Here is a 10,632-nt window from a genome sequence, read left to right as displayed (position 1 = left end):
CTACCTTGAAAAGGCTTAGTTGCGATGCGATATGCGTGGGTGCCGATGGAACACAAACGGACGATTTAGAAGACACTGCGGAGGCGACCCTAGCGGCCAAGTGCCAATCAAACTTGACCAAATGACCACCCGTCAATAAACGCAAGAATGGAAGGAACATCTCAGGGGTAGACTGCATATTGCGTCGTGTAATTTAGGTCATGTCTAACAAGGATGATGGTCTAGTCGACACCTTGAGGCTTCTAGCGTAAATCGATGATGTCATGCCGTGCCTGTCAAAAGTTATAAACACTGGAGGACTAAAATGAAGCAGAACTGAGCAGCGCAAATTTTGTTTCGACTTTCCTCGCGATCAGCATCGCGGGAGTAAGCGCACATGACTCAGTTCAGTTACAGTGGAAGCAAAGTAAAAAAAAAATAAAACAAATGCGATCAAAGACCGGTTTGGTTATTTTACTGCATTCTGCCACAGCGTACAGCAATTTACGGTGTGGGATACCACGCTGCACTCGGCCATGTCAAAAACATCGCTTGCGAACGACCTTCCAGACGGAGTGCAACCTTCCGTGCCTCACGCCCCACAGGGGCTGACACAGCCTCAGACAGTGTACAATTACCTACTCATAATTTGCATTTAATTAGCCCACCTTCTAGGTTATGGGTGTTAAGTTCTTCGGCGAACATGCTTCCGGGTGATCTTTGTAGCTCTACGTACAGGCAGAGGGTTTCATTGTAACGGGTTTGTGACATGTTTGTGGTAAGGGGACTGATGTAGAAATGCTCAAATCGTGCGCATCTTGATTTTAATTGGAAGAATGATTTTTTTCCATGTAATGCAAAAAAGATGAGGGTTTCTAGTTTATTCTTCTACTAATGCTAATCTTCATTTTATTTGGTACCCACATTAAATACATCGGAAACTAAGAGAAATGATATTGTCACTTTCGAGCAAGAATCTATTAACTTTTTTGCATTTTACTACCCTTAACTGAAGAAGGAACTTAAATAGAAAAAAATAGTGATAATTTATTGGTTCTGAAAAAATGCACAAGCATTCTTTGATAATTTAAAATGCCTGGTTTGCATGAATTTATTTATCCAAGCAGTTTGTTTGTTGAAGCAATGTTAATATAAATTATACTTCTATATCTATCTACATATGTGAACTAGAAAATCTAACACATTAAGGTTTATTTTGCTTCCGTTCTGATTTCTCTTTCTTGATGAATGTTCAATAGCTGGAAATTATAGTTTGATATTAGTAGCGAAAGATCTTTTTGATGATTTTTTGAAAATCGTATAAAGGGAATCCGCCCTTTATTCATCTCAATACCTTTATTTATCTCATCGCTCCTGTTTGTCCAATCGGTTAAATTTTACTATTTTTTTTTCAGGGTAAAAGTGATTTCAATTTTACCTCTCGATTAAGTCGAGTGGTCGGAAGTTTTGCTTTGGAAAAATAGCAAAATTTGATAGTAAATTGGACAAATAAGAGCGATGAGGTGAATTTAGGAGCGGTTCCCCAACTTATTTTATTTACTCGCAGGCTCATACGTATTACAGAGAAATAGTAATTATTGGTTGTAGCAGATTTCATTATTTTTTATTAGCTCCTATAGAACTTTTTTGTGGAAAATTTTCATTCGCCCAGATCATGTTTATTAAGTATCAAGTTTCAAAACAAATGATCATTTAAACTTTTTTTATTCGAGCTTGCAACTATTGAAAATTAGAAAACTGAAACACGTATATTTCACCCAATCGCGTCAAAAACAAGTGTAGTACGTTCTAGCCTTTTTCCTCTCAAATCTTTGATCGGTCTTTCAATCTTCCCATCTGTAGTCCGAAAATCTTTATTTAACACATTACAGAAATTGTATCTGAAAAGTGGGTGAAGACGAGAACGTAACAATCAGGGCTTGAAAAAGTCATTATCAATTGAAAATTGTCAGGCGATAGTGACGCTGAAATCATTTGTTTCATTTTCCAACACCTGACAAGTCAAATGAAAATTGCTCGAAAGCTGTTGCATTGTTTTACCAGCTGAAGGGTTAGAAAAAAAAGAAATGGTTTTTAATTGAAAGCGAATGTTGACAGCGTCACTTTTGCCTGATGATTTTCAATTGAAAATGAATTTTAACGCAGACGAAGACAGCGGGCATCTATAAAATTCGTCACGCATATAGAGAAGAGAGGAAGTTAGGCAAATCGCAACGATATGTAGTATGAGATAAGGAAGTTGTGTGATGTGCCTTGCGAAAATCACAACCTTTTAATTTCCTGCCGAAGAATTTTTTGCCATCGGCAATATTAGTTTTACAAGCCAGAGTGGCTACGGGACGAGGGGTTGATCAAGGGAGGGTTGCGTGACATAATTAATAGATGCCGCCATAAGGGCTTTAGCTTCCGCGTGTTCATCGCGGTTCCAACTGCGGCTTGCAGTGGATCAAAAAGTAGGCACGTGCTCTTCCACTTCATGCATAATATAATTCTTCCACAATTATGGGTCACTTTTACGAAAATACGTCTGTTCTCACAAAACCCAGCAATTTTTGTTGGCCATGGTATATTTTCAGCTCAGTTATAACCTTATTTATACGATTGATTTGATTTAAATTTGCAAATGTCACAAAAAAATAATAATGCTACCTGGTGCCCATAATTGTAATAATGTTACATTTTGCGGTGCACAAATTGTGAGTCAATATATATTTTTGCAATTTTTATCACATTTGCATGATAATGCAAATGATTTTGAATGCATTTTGAAAGCTGCAGTGAAACTAATTGTTGATCGAAAGTACACACCAGAACACAGAGATAGATAGACACATTGACTGGCCCATAATTGTAGAGGAGCTGTATAATGTGACAGATTCGATCTAACACAGCTTCGTGCTCGAAAAGTATTTTCAGATCTCGTGATAAGTTGCTAACGGGCGTTCAGAATGATTTCAATACCTTTCTGTAAAAGAGTAAAGAGCGTAAATTGTTTTTCTCACCGGGAAAATTGATCTTTGGGCTTCATAAAAACGGGACGCTCATTTTTTTCGGGTGCTGTCAGTTCGGTCAAAGATGGCGTTGAAACAACAAGCACTCCGCGAGCGCGTTATATGGTACTTCCTAGCGCATGAAAGTCAAGGAAAAAAGTTTAAAATAGACCACTTTCGGGACGAGTGTACCCGTGAGCACTGTTTACCGGACCCTGGCGGAAGTCCGATAGTGGCCATCTGGCGAAGAGCATGACGAAAAAGAAGAAGAAATCTCTGAAAACTGACTTGCCATCAACCAGAAGGTGTATCAGGAGGAATGCGCGGAGAATATTATGGTTCCGTTCTTCGATAACCGTCATTGTGATGGGGAGCACGTCTTGGGGAGCTCCGTAGCCGTAAGGTTACAGAGTCCGCTTTGGTAAGCGATGGTAGGCCATTTGGTTGTCAAAGGACTTTAGCATGGGGTTATTCTCAGGCTCCCGACCACGTACCCTTCCTTCAATCTGAATTCTACAGTACTCCTGTTGACTCTCCTTCTAACAAAAATAAATCCCTATTATAATTTAACTGGCGTGAGTAACGTATAAAAGTTCTCTACAGGAAATTGTAATTAGGCGATATTGTTAGGATGGACAGAGGCTTGGTACAGTAGAGCAGTGAGCTTGAAACGGAAAGGTAAGAAACTTACACACAAGTACGGATATGAATGATAAGCGTATCACTTACTTCAATACTGCCAATCATATGAAGTGCGGAGTACAGAAAACACCTGTGCAATATCACAATAGAACTAAGCTCTGGACGCAGTGATGAGTCCACACAGGAAAAAGTACGTTTTCTGGCCGGACAAGGCGTTTTCCCATTACGCTATGAAGACGTTGGCGTACCTCGAGGAGAAACAGATCCCGTACATACCCGAAGAACGGAACCCGACCAGCTTGCCTCAGTGCCGTTCGAACGAAAAAATTTTCGGCTCCCTCTGTGCCCTGGTGTACAAAAATAATTGGCGGGCCACGGACATCAAGCAACTGACCACGAGAATCCAGAATTGCAACCGGAAGATGGATGTCAGTGACGTCCAGTGCTGAGCATTTCCACCAAGTTGCCCCTTTCCGACATTCACGGACGTTTTTTAAAGAACAACAGTCATAATACAACACTGATGGAACGGACACGTAAACGGGACCAGACAACAACACTTATTGCTCTTACTTAATATTAGATTAAATTGTGAAATTTACCTTTTACTGTCATGCTCATCTACAGGACGATGCCCGATGTCCAACCTCGTCCTGTAGATGAGCATGATAATGCTCGAAACTGATCGACGCTAAAAGGTAAACTTCACAATTTAACCTAATATTAAGTAAGAGCGATAAGTGTTGTTGTCTGGTCCCGTTCACGTGTCCGTTCTATCAGTATTTTATTGTGAAGCTCTTACGTTAGCACTACCACGATAATAACAAGTGGAACAACAGTCATGTTTTGCTTAAAAAGTACTAAATTGCCTAGAAATTTTTTTGTGTTTACTACATCACTGAAGAAATTCGCATTTTTTCATGAACACCAGTTAGTTCAAATGACATACTGAAGAAAAGAAAAGAGTCATACTTTGCGTTAGTCATTCTGTCAATTGAAACAGTCAGTCATCAATTTTATTCGAAATTAACTGATTTTCACAGTGAAAATATTGATTGTGATTCGATCTACTGTCCTGACGGAAATAAAATTAAAATGTTCATGTTTCACGCAGGACTGTTTGTTCAGGTCAATGTGCTAATATCTCAGTTATTTATCATCAACTTTGCGCGTTCATAGCACATCATCATCATCTCTTCGGTGCGCGAGTGTCGTTTGACCATTTTTTCCATGTGCGCGAGCCGACGATCTTTCTACATTTACGAATGAAAGCCTACTGCGGTGCATACTAACGAAGCAAATCAAATGAAAGTAATGGAAAAATGGTTCAAATAACTGACCAGTTAAAAGTGTCCCAGTGTTATTATATATTTTTTAAATTGTCATTTTTGACTTGGTTGAAACTTTGCATAAACGTTTCTATAGGCAAAAGATGCCATTTCGTTATTGGTTTAATATTTTGAGAAGCTATTGAAAAATGCTATTTTGAGAAGATATTGATGATTACAAATATTTTGTTTGATCGTTGTCCGTTTTTTTGTGGAATTGCTAAACTATCAATGTCTAGCTAACATTGTGTAGTTTTTGCTGAAAAAAAATCAGAACTTTAGTGTTTTCTTCTTGAACATTTTTGTTGTACAGTATATATTTTTCTGAAAGGACAAATTACTGTCTGCAACTTTTTCGAAGACATTATATCGATCAAACAAACCGTTCGGGTTTTATTTTATTTAGAAAATTAATTTTTTTTATTTCTTCATGATCTGACAGCCATCATTCTTAGCTAACCTTTTCTAGTTTTCATAGAATTTTTTTTTTTAAATGTGCTTCATCTAATAATAAGTTTCTAATTTTCAAAATTCATTTAATCACAGTGTATATTTTTTCGAAAAGTCAAAATTATTATCTATAACTTTCTCGAAGATGTAACACCGATCAATCAAACCGTTCCACATTGTTTCCGAAGCTGCAAAAGCGTGATCAAAATTGTTTTGAGTTAGCAAGACTGATGTTAGAGCAGAATTGTCTTCAAAAAATGATTCCATCAAGTTGCATTTTTTATTAAGCTACTTAAGGGCTTATTAACCTTTTGCTCGACAAAAAAGAGGAAAGTCTGTAATTTTTTTAAGCGTGTAGCACCTTTTTCATGCAATAATAGTAGTAATTTTCTAAAATTTCAGTTAATCAACAACAAAGAAAACACGTTTGTCCATAAGAAATACCAATCAGTTGGGGAGTAACAGCCGTTTCCCCGAAACTCCTTTTTCAGCAAAGGCTTGCGGTGTTTACCATAGCCTCCCAGTAGATTAAATGAAATCGAAAAACTCATATTATTTCATTTGTTTAGAAGTGTGCTGGGTATCTGAACGATCACTTTCATGAGTATTTTTTTTTATTAGCGCAAAAGGGAACGTTTTTCCCGCTCTAATTTTCTCCCTATTGCTCAGATCCTTATGAAAATTTGTGAAAATGTTCTCGGGAAGTTGTACCTTCAGATAATGCAATACAATTTTTTTCGATTTTTTTAAAACTTAATACTTATAACTCCTTAAAAATGAGAAACGAATTCTATTCTTCTCAGTTTTGTTTATGAAAGTCCGCACAAATGTATGCAAAATTTTATAAGGAACAACTTTGCCGAAGACACCATACTTCTATATGCTTATTTAAATGGCCTTTTGTGGAGTTATCTATAGAATTAAGGGGCATTCTACTACTCTATATACTTTTTCACCAGAACTTTTCATAGTGGTTTTGTACAATTTTGCAATGTTTTATAATGTTGTTTACTATTACAAAACACACAATTTCGATTATGTTTATCTTTTATATTTCGTTAGTTTTTGAAGATTTTCAATTATAATAACAGATCTACACATATCTGCAAACCAGACCATTTTTATATCAAAACATAAATCAAACAGTGTTTAATCCAGTGGTCATTCGTTCTCCGCTGTTTCTTGCAATCAATGCGCTACAATATCGAATAATCAGCTTTCCCAATGCTACTTTACAAGTTATACAGCTGATTTGCAGTAGCAGATAATGTTACTTTCATGCAATCACAATGTTGTTTACTATAATAACACACGCAATTTCACCGAGAAAATAGATATCTTATATCTCTTTTCTTCGGTTATTCAAGACTAACATTAAAATGATGCACAAATTTACTAACAGATATTCACAAAGAGAGAGACGAATGCCTATATCTAAATTGAATCATGTTTGATAGAAATGGTTTTGTCTGCGGATATACGTGGTTTCTGTAAATATCTGTTAGTTATTTAGTACATTATTTTAATAAACATCCAACTGGAGAAATATAAGAGATAACAACAAACTTTCTTCGGTGAAATTGGGTGTCTTGTTATAGTAAACATTATTCTAGAAAAATTTAAAAATCACTATTTTTTAGAGAAATCCGCAAAAGTTCATTTAAATAGGCAGATAGAAATATGATGTCTTCGGCAAAGTTGTTCCTTATAAAATATGCTGCAGACTACATCGCTAAGTTGGATGTATCGAATAAAATATCAACCATTACAATAGATAGCTGCTCTCTCCTGACTGTCGTAAACAAACAACGCCATATTGGGTTACGATAAAACTGCTCGACTTCACCCCCCCCGCTGAGAGTCTAGAACCTAGTAATTAGGGAGCTATGCTTCGTTTATTTCCCGTCAAATACCCAAAAAGCTTGAATCACCACACCGATAGCAGTTGAAGTATACATACAACGACAATAACCAGATACTGGAAACTTTGTTCTATATTCACGATGAGTTCAACGCTGGCCAGCATCGCAGAAGAATGTTACCCATTAGTGCAAGTTAAAAAATGCCGACCAGAAAAATTGCCTCGCGATACACCAGCCTTGGCTTCCGACGGTCGCCAAGGCGGAGTACACATGCATGACCAGCAAGAAACTGGATCTACAACGTACAAAGGCTAAATAAAATAGAATAGCTCACACGCAATCGCGTCCTGAACTGGTTACGGGAGGAAACAGGTGTGAGTCATATGATCGTGTGGCATTGAACCTGTGGTGGTTGCTGTACCAGCATGTTTCGAGATTAAGAATGAACAGATAAAGGCAGACCTGAGCCAGAGCGCATGCTGGGCCGAGTTTGGTTATAGTAAAACGAAGCAACAGGGCTGATATTCTTTGGCAGAAAAGTAAGAGTTTTAACTTTAAAAAAAAGTTGTGTTCAAAGCGAAGCCAGTCGTTCTTCCCACTCTTAGTTTACCCATCCTGTAAAGTGCAGGAAGAAAGCAATTTTCGTCCACAAACAAGCCACAATTCACCTAACGTCAGAAGTAATTCATAAGTTAAATAATCCTTATACTGGTCAATCGAATACATACTATTACTCTTTCCGCAGTCCACTTGAATGTTCATCCAGCATCGGACGGCGGGGGAACATCCAATCCCGTGGTTTTTTCTGCATAATGACGATCACGGAAAGCGTACTGAAGCGTACAATAATTGAGGATAATTTAAGAATTAATTCGAATTCTCTCGCAGTCATTACGGGAGTTAGTGTTTTCGTTTTCGTGCTTCAAATTCTTGAGGAAAGGTAAAAGAATAAACAAAACAAAAGTGGTTCGAGGTAAAATCCCACATCGATCGTAATTATCGGAATGGGGCAATCGTAAAAGGAAACCTGGCGAGGAGATGAAAGCAATTTTCAGCGGACAGGTTTCCCTTGAACTTTATAGGGCCTACATTGTTGTACTCAACCGTTTCAATGCTAACTGGAAGTGTGCCGTATTGGTGAAAAATAAAAGCAATGTTCCGCGATTATAACTTTGAGTTGTAAGATTTTTTTTTTTTGATATCGTGATAACGACGAGAGAAGTTTAAACTGTATTCGATCGCGTCACCTGATTCCTTGGATTTCAAATTGTTACTCTCAAGGTGGCCGCCCGGCCATTAAACTCGTTACTCACCACGTAGATGCCGTACTTATGGTAATCACCATGTTTTGGCGTGTTATTATATCAGCTCACAGTCGGCGTATGATGCTGAGGGATCCGTCCGACCTGCTGTTGTGGTGGCGATACTTCGGAAACGGGACGGGATCTCAAGAGAAAGAGTACGTAATGATGCGCGGCTTGAAAACTCGTTTTGAACCGGCTTTTTTTTGCTTTTCTATGCGTGTCAGCTTGCTGTTTTTGTTGGCACTATTCTTTTGTGCTGGTTTTCGTAGGTAAATTTGTTCGTCATGGAGAACGAATGAGGAACTGATTCAGCTTATACTTTGCTATCCACTATCTCGATCCTATTTTCCGACTTATTATGATCCACTTACGCTGGTATATTGATGATTATTTGAAGTATTTTCACCTTGTCGATTAGAGAAAAGGGAATAAATCTACAGGCTGAGCTGCTCTACTGTAATGATTGATATATGACTGGTGGAAACTTAGTCTTTAAATATTTGAATAACAAGTCCTTTTGATGTTACTCTGATGAAAATTATGAGAAAAATTTTGCCAATCGAGTCAACTCTAAGGAAGAGAATATTTCAATTAAAAACATTTTAGTTGAGTTATTCAGTTTCACGTCGTTGTTAATATTTTGTCAAATCTACCAGTACCCCAAACAAACGATCATAAAACTGTCCCCACCTTACGTATGCGAGCGTAAAATAATCGATGCCGTCACCCTACCACAGGACAATGTCGCTCAAATTCCCTGTGCTTCCGCCCAAAGGTGTCCGCACATACTCCCCCGGCGCAAGAAGTATCGTAATCAGGCAAAAGTGTCGCCTCTGTCGCCGCCGTTTCGTGGCCAAACAATTGGACGATAGGCGTCACTTTGTGCCGTAAGTGTAAGCCATTGACGGAGACAAACATACGTGAGTGCACTCAAGCTAATAGTGCACCTTTTGCGTTCGCTGCAGCTCGCTAAGGTAGCGGTACCGAATATTATACTAACTTCAATCGCAATCCACTTGGTAAACATTTAACCAGGATCGAAAACTACAGAGAAGTTCGATTACACCAACAGACTGTGTAGTGTTCTATCAGCACCCCATAAGTCCGGATCGAAACAAAAAAGAACACTCTTTGCTTGTTTGGATTCGGTGCGGTTTCCCTACTGCATCCATATGTCGACCTGCTCCGTGTTCCGATTAAATTTCAAAACACGTCATTTCGCTCACTACGAACATGATAATAATGGGACTGGCAATGCTTTGTGCACAGCAGTTCGGTTGCATGAAGGGCAAAAGGTGCCATATACTGAAGCAGGGTGTATCAAATTGTGTCGTATATAAATTACGGAAACTCGAATGGCCAATGACAATTTTTATTTCCAGTATGGTTTGAATGGATAAAAACTATTAGTATAAGTGACAGTTGTCCTGTACACGAATAGTCAGCTGCAAAGTCTGTGTTCAATAAACAGAAAGGTCAAGTTCCAACAACAGAATGTTAGCTTGATTCATCTTATGGAAAACCCAGATCATCATATCAAACACATGCACGACAAAATTTTGTGCGCCTGTGGTGCTACTAAAGCTGCTGATAAATGAAAAATGACGCATGCTGATCTTGTCGCCAACATCAGATAATAAAATCAGAAAAAAAAACGTTGAGCAATGCTACAGCTACAGACAATAGCTGAATGTAATGTGAAAAAATGTAACGAATTTCATATTATTCTTTAAACGATTACTTTAACTTATGCCAATGCAAATCACTGTCAACCAGCTCAATCAAGAGCAGTCCACATGTTTTGTAGAATAATTCAACATCGAATATTAGAAAGTTCCTAAGATGTATCATAGAAACCGGAAATCAGCATTTACGATTTTAAATTGACATATGAAGCTGATTTCTGACTTCTGAGCATCATCCTGATTCCGAAAATAGCCATATTTGATGGTATTTGACTTGTACTCAACAGAAGAAAAGTATGAGATTGAATTGACGAATGCTACTTTATAAAAGGTTGGTTGGGAATAATTGATTTCTAATTTATGAAACTACT

General features: G+C 37.9%; 1 protein-coding gene across 1 annotated transcript in view; it reads right to left on the bottom strand.

Annotated features, from left to right (window-relative positions):
* LOC129725539 (four and a half LIM domains protein 2) overlaps nt 1–10,632 on the bottom strand; it is a 356,638-nt gene that overhangs the window by 334,194 nt on the left and 11,812 nt on the right. The window lies entirely within an intron of this gene.

Source organism: Wyeomyia smithii, chromosome 2, assembly GCF_029784165.1.
Source record: "Wyeomyia smithii strain HCP4-BCI-WySm-NY-G18 chromosome 2, ASM2978416v1, whole genome shotgun sequence".
In the NCBI taxonomy this organism is placed as follows: Eukaryota; Metazoa; Arthropoda; class Insecta; order Diptera; family Culicidae; genus Wyeomyia; species Wyeomyia smithii.
This window is presented reverse-complemented; position numbering and strand designations above follow the sequence as displayed.